We start from the raw sequence: 13,786 nt of genomic DNA, 5'->3' as shown, positions 1-13,786 counted from the left end.
AACTTATCCTTCAAAAATAGTTCCATTACACTACCAATAATCTACAATGATCAGAACACAAGTAGTCTAAAATGCACCCACACACAAACTATACTAAAACTATACTCTCACTTAGCCTAGCCTAGCCCTAACCTACATACACTTGCACAAAAGCTCCCACCCCTTAATGCTGAACCCTTCATAATATTAGAATACTGTAGTATTCATTTCCTAAAACCACACTTAATGTATTTGTATGCAGTCAATGTTCATACTCAACTACATTTCATAGTCATTCACTCCACTGACTAGCAGTTAATTTGTTTGAATGAATGGCACCCTTAGATAGATGTGTGTGTGTGTGTGTGTGTGTGTGTGTGTGTGTGTGTGTGTGTGTGTGTGTGTGTGTGTGTGTGTGTGTGTGTGTATCTATAGCTATAGATATAGATACATATCAAGACCAGTTTAGAGTTTAGCCAAGAGTATTTCTGAAGAGAAGGGGTATGAGGACTAGTTTTTTATATGTTGACTTTTTGAAGATAGATTATGCATAAGGAACCAATATACTATTGTTTACAGACCAAAGAGGTGACAAGAAAGACAAAGAAAAACTAAAGAAAAAAGTTAAAGCAAATCTGTTGTATAAAACCCAAAAAGAACCTCAGACAAGCAATCTATGACAGTGTATATACTTCTACATACAAACCGCAAAGTACTTTTTTTATTTTCCAAACTTGTTAAAAAACATACTGTGAAGCCATAAGAACAACATAGTATAAACCACACTAGCTTTATGCAGCACTACCACTGTCTGGTTAATGATACTCCATCAGAATAATCATATTCAAAATGGGGGGGTGTGGTGGGTGGTGGAGCCCTCCTGCTAGGAGCGTGAAGGTAAGTTTGTGTTTTTTTTTATTCCATGGTCAAGATTTTGAATGACAGTCTCAGCCATATGGTTTTCAACATTCTGAAATGTCGACAATGTGAAGTAGATCTATATATATATATATATATATATATATATATATATATATATATATATGTGTAGATATATATATATATATATATATATATATATATATATATATATATATACATATACATATATGTAGGTCCAATTTTTAATTTTGAAATTTCAAAACCTTGAACATCAGAACCCTAACTTCAAAGTTTTGAAATCTCAAATCCCAGACCGCAGAATCCTTTATAAACGCATTCTATGAACACCTTCAGGAATGCATGAATCATGCAATCCCAAATAAAACCAAGACCCAATCCTCCAAAGGCAGACATCCTGTCTGGTGGACCCCAGCCATAAACAAACTATACAATAGAAGGAGGAAGCTACTACATGATATAGCAAAATCCCAAAAAGGGAAGGCATCTCTGATCAGTATTAGCAAAAAACTACGGGCACTCATAAAATCGTCTAAGGCCAGCTTCGAGAGAAAAATTGCACAGGACACTAAGGATAATCACAAGGATTTCTTTATCTATGTTAGGAACCTGGGTGGGAATTCCCAGATATGCTTAGAATTAGTCCAAAATGACAAAAAATACACCGAACCCACAGACATTGCCAACATCCTAGCTGACAGGTTCAGCGCAAACTTCTCCCCCACCTCCCCACCAAAAGGGCAAATATCTATCCCAGCAGAGTGCTGCCCCCCTGACATCTCAGATGCTCAGGTAAGCGCCGTCCTCTCCAAAGCAAAAAACACAGCATCAATGGGACCAGACGGTGTCCTGGGCTGCGTCCTACATGAACTCCAAGAAGAGCTAAACCCAAACATAAAACTACTGTTCAATCTCAGGCTTACTACAGGATATGTATCCAAAGAGTGGCATACAGCAACAGTGGTCCCTCTCCACAAAGGTGGTGCCTCAACAGATTCTGGAAATCTATCGCCCCATAAGCCTGACTAGCTTGGTCTGCAAAACTATGGAAAGGATCATCATGGACCTCATAAATAAAGACATTGGGGACCTACAGAGACTGGATCCTACCCAGTTCTGCTTTGTTAAGGGCAGATCCTGCCTCTTAAACCTGGTTGATTTCTTTGAAACAGTCACCAAGGCCATTGACGAGGGGAAGGTGGTCCACACAGCCTACCTGGACCTTGCAAAAGCCTTCAATACAATACCCCACTCGGGCATTATGGATAAGCTCACCAGCTTAGATATAAACCCCTATGTCACTAGATGAGTTGCAAACTGGCTCAAGGACAGAACCCTCATGGTTAGAATTACTGGAGCCATGTCAGACTCCAAACCAGTTACAACTGGCATCCCACAAGGCTCAGTCCTGGGACCTCTCTTGTTCGGTATATCTTTCTCGAAGGTACAGGCCAACACGGAAGGACTGTGGCTGACCAAGTTCGTAGATGACTGCAAACTGGGCGCCATAATCTACTCTCCAGCTGACACAAGCATCCTCCAAAAGGGCCTCATAGAAACAGACAACTGGTGCCAGAGCCATGGCCTCAAGCTAAACGCCAAAAAGTGTATAGTCATCCCCTTTGGCAAAAACAAAGTGCCCACAAATTACCACATAGGTGGTAATCCATTAAGTACAGAAGAAGTAATTAGGGACCTGGGGACCCAAGTTGAGAGTAATCTCTCATTTGGCAACCACGTGGCCAAAGTGGTTAGAAAAACATTTTATATAGCCCACTTAATCATGAAGGGATTCACACCTAGATCAGGGGAGGTCATCGTGCCTCTTTACTCATCCCTCATCAGTACCATAATTGAGTACAATGCACCTTTTGGGATGTACCTTACCAGACACCTGTAGCAACTGGAAAGACCCCAAAAGTACCTCACCAAGAGGATCAAAGGGCTCAAACAGATGCCATATGCTGCCCGGTTAAAGAAACTCCAGCTCTACTCAGTGGCATACCACCTGCTCAGAGGCGATCTGTGCCTGACGTATAAAGCCATTTCCAACCCAGAATTAATGGACATAATGCACCTCATAAAATCCAAATCCCATCGAGCTACGCACTCGGGAGACTTGAACCTCAACACTGAAATAAATAGGACATGCTGGAGGGACAGATTCATAACCCAGAGGCTTCCTTCACTCTGGAATAAAATCCCAGTCCAGGTTAGGCAGAGTCTCTCATTGACTCTCTTCAAGAGGAATCTTGATGAGTGGATGGGAGATCGTAGGTTTACCCCGGGTATCACTTCTGTCACTGTTAGACAGAGGCACAGTATACTAACCTCGAAAAAGGGCATAGCAAAATTAATTTAAAATGGGTGGCGAAAGCCAAACACACTCTGGCTAGGCTTATAAATGCCCTAGGGCAGATAGCCTAGTATGAACCTATGAACCTATAAAGGTAAGTAATTGAGATCGCCCAACAGTCAAAACAGCAATTTTACTGTTCTCTTCACTGTAGTGCGATCTTGGAGTTGGTATATTTAAGTAGCAGGGATGTGGGGGGTGCAGTGGGGCTTGCCACCCTGCATAAATGTGATTGTTAGCATTTTTTGTTTTAGTTTTTTTTTTTTTTTTTGGGTTTCAATATTTCAAAACCTCGAACATCTGAACGTCAGGATTATGAGGTTTTGAAATTTCAAAGTGCACCCATATAAATATATATATATATATATATATATATATATATATATATACATATATATATATATTGTAGAGCCTATTAATTTATTTTTTGGTACTCTTCTTTCTTGCCTCTGATTAAGAGATTCCCCTGGATTCAATAAAATCCTGCACGGAGTGGTTTGTGTCTGTGTAGCATTAGCATTAACATCAACACGCTTTGCATATTCATGAAGGAGTGCTGCTGTTAAGGCTAAACTGTTACAAACAGTGAACGAGTGCAAGGGGCATGTTTAAGTAGTACACAGACATTGAAAATGCCCCCTGCACACAGAAAGTGCTGTACGGCACTTTCAAAAGTATTTCAGTGTCTACGGACACTGAAATGAAATTAAAATAAGTACTTAAGTGTCCATGGACACTGAAATAGCTAGGGGAGCAAGAAACTATGCAGGTGGTGTGTGACAGGTTCTGCTTAAAATTGTTTTTGTTCCATCAGAAGTAAAATTGACAGGCATTTGAATTTCAGACTTCATAGTCTTCAGAAAATACAAAGTAAAACAACTTTTTATTCTAGCAATAAATATATAGTAACACAACCTTTTATTATAGCAATTTTTTATGTTTATAAGATGACTATTTGAAATTTTTCCTTATTTTTGGGACTGTAATACCCTGTTAGTGGCTTTGTCCAGGTTTTTTGTGCTAAGGTTGACAGCTATGGCAAGAACTGAATTCACTGAATATGTTTGAGGGCTGTATTCCCTCATTACTGGGTTTGTCCAGGTGTTTTGTGCTAAGGGGTTGACAGCTATGGTGAGAACTAAATTAATTAAATGATAGCCATTTAAGTTTCAGTCTTCCTCTCGTTCACAAAACAGCTGATTTGGTGTAGTGGTATGTTGCTCTTGACTGTTTTGCACAGGGACCTTGTCTGTAAAATTACGATGGTAACACAGCATTTTTCTTTCACAAAGCAGGTGATTTGGCATAGTGATATGTTCTGACTCTTTCTTGCACAGGGACTTTGGCAGTAAAATGTATGGTGGTACCGTGGTAACACAGCATTTTATTCTAGCAGCTTTCCAAGATTATACAAGCAATGTTTAATGTGTCCCTGGTTTTTGCCCTTTTGACCCACCCCAATACATTTTGCTTTTTCCAGACTTCTTGTGCTGCGAAGTTGAGATGCAGTTGAGTATTGAGCAGATTTTACAAGGAGCTGAGAGCTGCAGGGGGCAAGAAGTTTAGTGCTAATAGCACAACAGGCTGTGTGCTTGCGTTTGATGCAGAAGGTTGTTGGTTCTACTCCCATAAGGGGTGAATGCTGAAAGTTAAGATACTAATTATGAGCCTGTTATCAGTTTGCCATCCATTTCCTATTGCAATATTACTAGCTTATTTTTAATGTAATTTAGGCAATTTATTCCACAGGGGCATCAGACACTTTATTATTCGATGAAACCATGAAATGTAAAGGTGATTGCTAGCACCAACCTCTTCATTACAGATTTATTTAACGTGGAATTATTTAGATGACTTTTTTACTACTTCAGAGATTGTGCATATTTACTGATAACGGTGGACTGTAGAATTGTGCATAGTTACTGATAATAGTGGACTGTAGAAGTTTGAGTAGACTTTTATGATGGAAATGTTCTGAATTGGACAGTTTTGTTTCATTGTTTACTGGAAAAATGTTCAAAGCAATAGGAAGGTGTATCAAAGAGCACATGTATGTTTCATATGTAAGGGGCCTATGATTTGAAAACAGCCCAGAATTAATTTTTATCTGCCACGAGTAAAATGTATTTTCTTTGAATGTGGATTTTAATGTTGTTTCAGTGAATGTGAGTTTCAAGGGCAGAGAAGGTTTAATGCCAAGTTTGTTATGTCTTAGTGTTTGTGCTGTAAAATGCAAAAATAAAACTTTCAAATGAAGTTCAAATCATCATAGAAGTAAATCAGTATGCACATTAGTGTTTATGGTAAATGGAGTGAAATAGCAAATTAATGGATCATTGGAATGGCTGCAGGGAGGCTCCATTCGACCAGGGTTTTGTGAGGGGGAAGGGCAGCAAACTTAGACAGCCCCAGCTGAACCATACCTCCCAACTGTCCAGATTTTCAAAGAATGAATAGATGTTTTGCTTCTTATTTTTGATTTATTCCTCATAAAATTTTGTGGTTTTCTGGCAAATCATTTAGGAATTAAGTCACTAAATAATGACACACCTAGTTTCAGACTTCATAACCTTCAGAAAAATGCATGCTAAAGTAAGACCTGTTCTATCAACTGTCCCAGTTTATAGAAGAGCATTTTTTAGTACTGTTTATATGTTCCCCCCCAATATATTTGGCCTTGTCCAGATTTATGTCCCAGTTTATACAAGAGCAATTTTTAGTACTGTTTATATGTTCCCCCAATATATCTGGCCTTGTCCAGATTTATTGCATTAACAGGTTGAGAGATACATGCAAATAAATTGCTTTATAGAATTAGGCATAGCCAAACCTCTGAAGTGTCCCTGATTTTGACTGAAAATGTTGCTCTTCCCCTAATGATCCCTCCGCAAAATAGCAATTTTGGAAGAAAACATGGAGGGTTTATAATTAAGAAATAACTGTAATAATCAGATTACTTTTATTTCAGAAATGCATGTAGATTATTTTATTTTGTCAGCTGCTCAAGTTAGCAGTACTAATATTAAAGTGCCCCTTCTTTGACAGGTTCCCAGCTGTATTGTGTTGCTATTTTATATTTTTACATCACATTTTTGGTCCATTTTTCATAAAATTGTGTTTTTTGGCAAATTAGTGACAAATAATTAAAGACTGAAGTTAGAAAATAATGACAGACATTTGAGTTTCAGATTTCATACCATTCAGAAAATTCATACTAATGCAAGACCTCTATTAGCTTTCTAAGGTTATAAGAGCGATATTTTAAAAATTGTCCTTATTTTTTGGCCTTTGTCCCATTTCTTTGTATGGCTTTGTCCAGATTTCTTGCTCTGAGGTTGAGAGGTATGACAAATGTGTCAGGGCCATCACAAGTCAGCCAGAGACATTTCAAACTGTGACATACTTGTTACACCCCACTCCCCCATGTAGTGACTCTGGATGTGTCTAAGCAAGGCAAGGAGTAGTTATGCAGTGTAAATGTGCAGAGAATCCCACCCATCCAAGGTAGACACAAGTACTAGAGTGGCTTTTCATCTGTCCTTGATTTTTGCAGAATGGTCTGGTTTCTGTCATATTTTTGTACTGTTGATTTATGCTTATTACTCAAAGTGCATGTTGCTCTGTGTTTAAGTAGCAATACTTTAATGACCATCAGGTAAGCTTGGCTGAGATTGCAAGATGCAAGTAAGCTTTAATAAGCATACTGTTAAAGAAATGCCAACATTGAAAGCCTTTCTGTTGCCATGTAGAGAATACTTAACTAGATAATGTATAAGCCTTGGGTATTGAAATGCATATGCCAGTATTTGTAATAAAGGACAGAATTACATTATTTTAAGAGTCTCATTACACTTGGAGACTTACAGTCATCTCTGCAGGCTTTAACCATAAACCGAATGCCAATCGTGTGGTCTATAACCTGTACAGTAATCCTTTTAAGCAATGTATCTTGAGCTTATTTCTTGTTTGCTTTTCATTTTTTGCTTTGATCATGTTTTCCCCATGAAACAAGTAGTTGTTAGGCAGAAGGTATTTTTTTGGATAAGGAACATTTTTACAAGTGGGGGCATCAGAGATTTCTACTTTCAGCATGTTACTTTAATAAAGCTGAATATAAATTATAATTAGAACTGCAGTGCAAGAAGTGGTTTGAGTTGAGTGCTGCTTGTTTTTCTTATACTTGATTTTGACTGGCATTCCATTAATGTATTTAAAAAAAAGTAATTTATTTCTTCATGCCTCACAACCTTTTTGTTTCCATCTAGATATTAAGCTGTCATGCAGCCAATGCATTGAAATGTTTTTATTCTTCTACACTTCATTTTGTCTTGATTGGACTCTCATGACAACTGTTTGGCACCCAATGCAGTATATTTAGTTTTTGTGGTTTGCTACTACAGGTGTTTGTGTGTGTGGTAGGGAATACCTCAGGCTTGAATCCTGTACCTTGTATGCAGGTTTTAAAGACCTTAATTCCCTACCCACCACCATTTGTGAAAAAAAAACTGCAGATTTTTGCCTCATGTTTGATCTGATCTGTTCCTCATAATATCTGTGGTTTGTAAATATTGTAATGCTTGATATTTGATGGGGCAGTTGTAGCATTGTTGCCTCACAGCTGCAGGTTCTCAAGTTTGCTTCTTGGCTGGGGTGCCTTCTTTGTGGGGTCTTTATCTTTTTCCTGTGTTTGTGTGGGTTTGCTTTTGTGTCCTCCCATGTTACAAAGACATGTCTGCATTATTTCTTCCTGGGCCTCTGCTGAATTTTTTTTTTGTTCCAAGTCAGACTGTCCTGATTAACAAATGTTAAATAAAATTGACAGGCATTTGAATTTCAGACTTCAGGTTTCTGAATGTTTACGGCTTTGCATATTTGATGGTGCAGTGGTAGTATTGTTGCCTTACAGCTATAGGTTTTCTGGTTTGATTCTTGGCTGGGGTGCCTTCTGTGTGTAGTCTGCATCTCCTCCCTGTGTTTGTGTGGATTTGCTCTGGTGCCCTGTCATTTTACAAAGACGTGTCTGCAGTATTTCTCCCTGGGTCTCTGCTGAAAATTGTTTTTATTCTGTCAGCAGTAAAATTGACAGGCATTTGAATTTCAGACTTCATGTTCTTCAGAAAATACATAGTAACACAACCTTTTATTCTAGCAATTTTCTAAGTTTATAAGATGAATATTTGAAATTTGTCCCTATTTTTGGGACTGCATTCCCTCATTATTGGCTTCGTCCAGGTCTTTTGTGCTAAGGTTGACAGCTATGGCAAGAACTGAATTCACTGAATGTTTGAGGGCTGTATTCCCTCATTACTGGGTTTGTCCAGGTGTTTTGTACTAAGAGGTTGACAGCTATGGTGAGAACTGAATTCACTAAATGATAGCCATTTAAGTTTCAGTCTTCCTCTTTTACAAAGCAGCTGATTTGGCGTAGTGGTATGTTGCTCTGTTTTGCACAGGGAGCTTGGCAGTAAAATGTATGGTTCTAGCAACTTTCCAAGATTATACAAGCAATGTTTGTGTCCCTGGTTTTTGGGCTTTTGACCCCCCCCCCCCAATACATTTTGGCTTTTTCCAGTTTTCCTGTGCTGCAAAGTTGAGTATTGAGTAGATTTTACAAGGAGCTGAGAGCTGCAGGCGAACAGAAGTTTAGTGCTGCTTAAGTGAAGTTGGTTTGCCTTGTTAATAGCACAACAAGTTGTATACTTGTCTTTGATGCAAAAGGCTGTGGGTTCTACTCCCACAAGGGGTGGATGCTGCTGTACTGAAAATGTTCTCCTTGGTGAAGATACTAACTATGAGTTCATTATCAGTTTGCCATCCATTTCCTCTTGCAATATTACTAGCTTATCATTTTTTTAATGTAATATAGGCAATTTATTCCTAAGGGGCAACAGGCACTTTATTTTTCGATGAAACCATGAAATATAAAGGTGTTTGCTAGCAGCAACCTCTTCATTAGTTACAGATTTCTTTAATGTGGAATTATTTAGATGACTTTTACTTCTTCAGAGATAGTGCATATTTACTAATAATGGACTGTAGAATTGTGCATATTTACTGATAATGGACTGTAGAATTGTGCATATTTACTGATAATGGTGGACTGTAGAATTGTGCATATTTACTGATAATGGTGGACTGCGGAAGTCTGAGTAGACTTTTATGATAAATGTTCTGAACTGGGCAGTTTTGTCATTATGAGTGCATGCATTTTGTTTCATTGTTTACTGGAAAAATGTTCAAAACAAATTTAAAACACCCTCTAACAACTGTAATATATTGTACAAGGAATATAATTTAGTACAATGAGGAAGGTGTATCAAAGAGCACATGTATGTTTCATATGCAAGGGGCCTATGATTTGAAAACAGCCCAAAATTAATCTTTATCTGCCACTGGCAAAATGTATTTTCTTTGAATGTGGGTTTCAATGCTGTTTCAATGAATGTGAGTTTCAAGAGCAGAGAAGTTTTAATGCTAAGTTTTCATTGTGAGACTGCATTGCTTTGTTTAGTAGATGACTTAGTGTTTGTGCTGTAAAATACAAAATAAAACTTTCAAATGAAGTCCAACTCATCATACAAGTAAAGCAGTATGCACATTAGTGTTTATAGTAAATGGAGTGAAATAGCCAAGTAATGGTTCATAGGAATGGCTGCAGAGGCTCTTCAACCGTGATTTTATCAGGGAGGAAGAGCAGCAAACTCAGACAGGCCCAGCTGAACTATACCTCCCAACTGTCCAGATTTTCAAAGAATGAATAGATTTTTGCTTCTTATTTTTGGTTTGTTCTTCATAAAATTTGTAGTTTTTCTGGCAAATCATTTAGAAATTAAGTCACTAAATAATGATACACTGAGTTTCAGACTTCATAACCTTCAGAAAAATGCATGCTAAAGTAAGAACTGTTATTCTATCAACTGTCTCAATTTATACAAGAGCAATTTTTAGTACTGTTTATATGTTCCCCCACTATATTTGGCCTTGTTCAGATTTACTGCATTGACAGGTTGAGAGGTACATGCAAATAAATTGCTTTATAGAATTAGGCATAGCCAACCTCTCAACTGTCTCTGATTTTGGCTTAAAATGTTGCTCTTCCCCCTAATAATCCCTCCGCAAAATAGCAATTTTGGAAAAAAACATGGAGGGTTTACAATTAAGAAATAACTGTAATAATCAAAGTTATAGATTACTTGAAATGCATGTAGATTCTTTTATTTTGTCAGCTGCTCAAGTTAGTAGCACTAATATTAAAGTGTCCCTTCTTTGACAGGTTCCCAGCTGTATTGTGTGGCTATTTTATATTTTTGCATCACATTTGGTCCATTTTTCATAAAATTGTGTTTTTTGGCAAATTAGTGACAAATCACTAAAGACGGAAGTTAGAAAATAATGGCAGACATTTGAGTTTCAGATTTTATACCCTTCAGAAAAGTCATACTAATGCAAGACCTATTCTATTATCTTTCTAAGTTTATTAGAGCAATATTTAAAAATTGTCCTTATTTGTGGGCATTTGTCCCACTTCTGTGTATGGCTTTGTCCAGATTTCTTGCTCTGAGGTTGAGAGGTATGACACATGTGTCAGGGCCATCACAGTCAGCCAGAGACATTTGAAATTGTGACATACTTGTTGCACCCCACTCCACCATGTACTGACTCTGGATGTGTCCAAGCAAGGCAAGGAGTAGTTATGCAGTGTAAATGTGCAGTGTGCCCCCCCCCATCCAAGGTAGACACAAGTACTACAGTGGCTTTTCATCTGTCCTTGATTTTGCAGAAAGGTCTGGTTTCTGTCATATTTTTGTACTGTTGATTTATGCTTATTACTCAAAGTGCCTGTTGCTCTGTGTTTAAGTAGCAATGCTTTAATGACCATAATGTAAGCTTGTCTGAGATCATAAGATGCAAGTAAGCTTTAATAAGCATACTGCCAACATTGAAAGCCTTTCTGTAGTTGCCATGCAGAGAATACTTGACTAGATAATGTATAAGCCTTGGGTATTAAAGGACAGGATTCCATTATTTTAAAAAGCTCATTACACTTGTTGGAGACTTCCAGTCATCTCTACAGACTTTACCCATAAACTAAACAGAATGCCAATCATGTGTGGTCCATAACCTGTACAGTAATCCTTTAAGCAATGTATCTTGAGCTTGTTTCTTGTTTGCTTTTAATTTTTTACTTACATGTTTTCTCCATGAAACAAGTAGATAGTTGTCAGGCAGAAGGTCTTTTTTGGATAAGAAACATTTTTACAAGTGGGGGCATCACAGAGATTTCTACTTTCAGCATGTTACTTGGCACTTTAATAAAGCTGAATATAAATTATAATTAGAACGGCAGTGCAAGGAGAAGTGCGCGGTGGTGGTGCTGCGGTAGCGTTGTCGCCTCACAGTTAGACGTTGCCCGTTCGATTCTCAGTTAAAGCGTCTACTGTGTGACGACATGCGTGAATGGGCGTTCCTTCATTGAAGGTTGTGCGTTAGGCCCGGCAAGCCAGCATGTAAAACTCTACTGCCAATCATTAGCGGACCGGAGTTCCGCTGTGGCGACCCCTAACCGGGAAAAGCCGAAAGACACACACACACACACACAGTGCAAGGAGAAGTGGTTTGAGTTGAGTGCTTCTGGTTTTGCTTGTACTTGATTTTGACTGGCATTCCAGTAATGTATTTAAAAAGTAATTTATTTTTTCATGCCTCACAACCTTTTGTTTCCATCTAGATATTAAGTAAGCTGTCATGCAACCAATGCATTGAAATATTTTTATTCTTCTACACTTATTTTTGTCTTGATTGGACTCTCATAATGATGGTTTGCCATGCCACCCTGGGGAGTGTATTTAATTAAAGTTATTTTTTGTGGTTTTGAGCATAGCTCTTCCCCTTTCTGGTTGGCCACACCCCTTCCCCTTGACCCCACCCATTCAGCTGGCTCCTGCAGCCCCCCCCTTTGATTTGAAGTCACCAGCCGCCACTGACTTTTTCAATATAACATTATTGAAATATATATGTTTTATTGATAGATTACTTTACACATTCTAAGGTAACTAGTGAAATATATTTTGTCTTTTAACTACATATTAAATGTCTTCTTAACTCTAGTTAAAATAGTGATCTATAACATAAACAGTAACATATATATCTTATAATTGTTTCTTTAGGTATTTAATTGAGATCATATGTGTCTAAAAGTATCTTAAATGATTTATGACAGTTGAGAAAAAAAATTATTGTATTCATTTTTTTTCTGCCTTTTAATTTACTGTATTTGATATTAACAAACAAATGTTTATGAAATATTTCCTTTCACTTATAATAATCTGTAGTTGATGCATAATAGGAACTGGATGACAAAGAATTATTTATATTTAGTGAATTAGGATTTTCTTGTTTTATATTATGATTACCTTTTATCCAGTTTTTACAGCTGATTACTTACTTTTTACAGCTTAACAAATAATGAAAGACACCCTGTAAACATTAATTATCTGTTTGATGAGACATGACAGTGCAACTGTAAAATTCTCTCAGGTGAAGGGAACTTCCCCATGTTACATAATAAGCCAACATATGGATTTGTAGTCTCAGCAGTCAGGTTTTGTTGTAACATGGATATAATTTGTAACTTTTTTTTCTCTTATACCTTTGAAATTTCCAAATAGTAAGTGGTAATAGCAAACTTATTTCACAAAATATTTCCATTTAATGCATAACGTGGGTCAGATTGCAATACTACATAGTCATCTTTACTACAGTTCCTTATAAAATATAATGATAGATTCTCATATATAACTATAAGATTATTACATGATTGGGTACATAGTATAAATAACATGTTTTTAGTTGGTTATAGAAGATATTAAATAGATATATATCACATCGTTTTACTTATTAAGTTAATAACTGGTGTCATATATAGAAAGTTTAATCTAGTTTTAACACATTTTACCTCTTTTTTGACAAGAAAATATATAATTAAAACTTTAAATTCTTAGCACTTTAATGCAGGAAGTACTAATAGGGAATATATATTACATCCATTTCATATTTACTTGATATTACTAATCATTTCTCATGGTAGAGGGATATTAACTGTTGTTAGTTGATTCAAACAGCACTCTGTTTGAATCAGGAGTATCTCAAACTCCATGAAGTGGCTATCAGAAAGTGGTTTTGATATCTTGATTATTGATCTAATAATAAATAATTTGTTATTAAGAGTTATATATATTTTTTCTGTTTAATGTTTTACTTTATATGTTATTCTATGCCCATAACAAAATCCTTGATATCTATGTGTGTCAAAAAAAAGAAATGTTTGCTTATAAATGTATGTCACTGAATGTAAATGGTCTTAACAACCCTATAAAAAGGGGAAGTTTGGTTAAATATTTAAAAACAGATAAGTTTGATATTGCCTTCTTACAAGAATCCCACATAATAGACAGAGATTTAGGTAAAATGTCTTTTCATGGTTATTCAATTCTTGCGGAGTCGCACTATGGGACCAAAAGAAGAGGTACAATGATATTATGGAAAAAATCA

Source organism: Protopterus annectens, chromosome 4.part0 (genome assembly GCF_019279795.1).
Source record: "Protopterus annectens isolate FY-2018-M chromosome 4.part0, PAN1.0, whole genome shotgun sequence".
NCBI classification, from domain to species: domain Eukaryota; kingdom Metazoa; phylum Chordata; order Ceratodontiformes; family Protopteridae; genus Protopterus; species Protopterus annectens.
Note: the sequence above shows the minus strand (reverse complement) of the source record.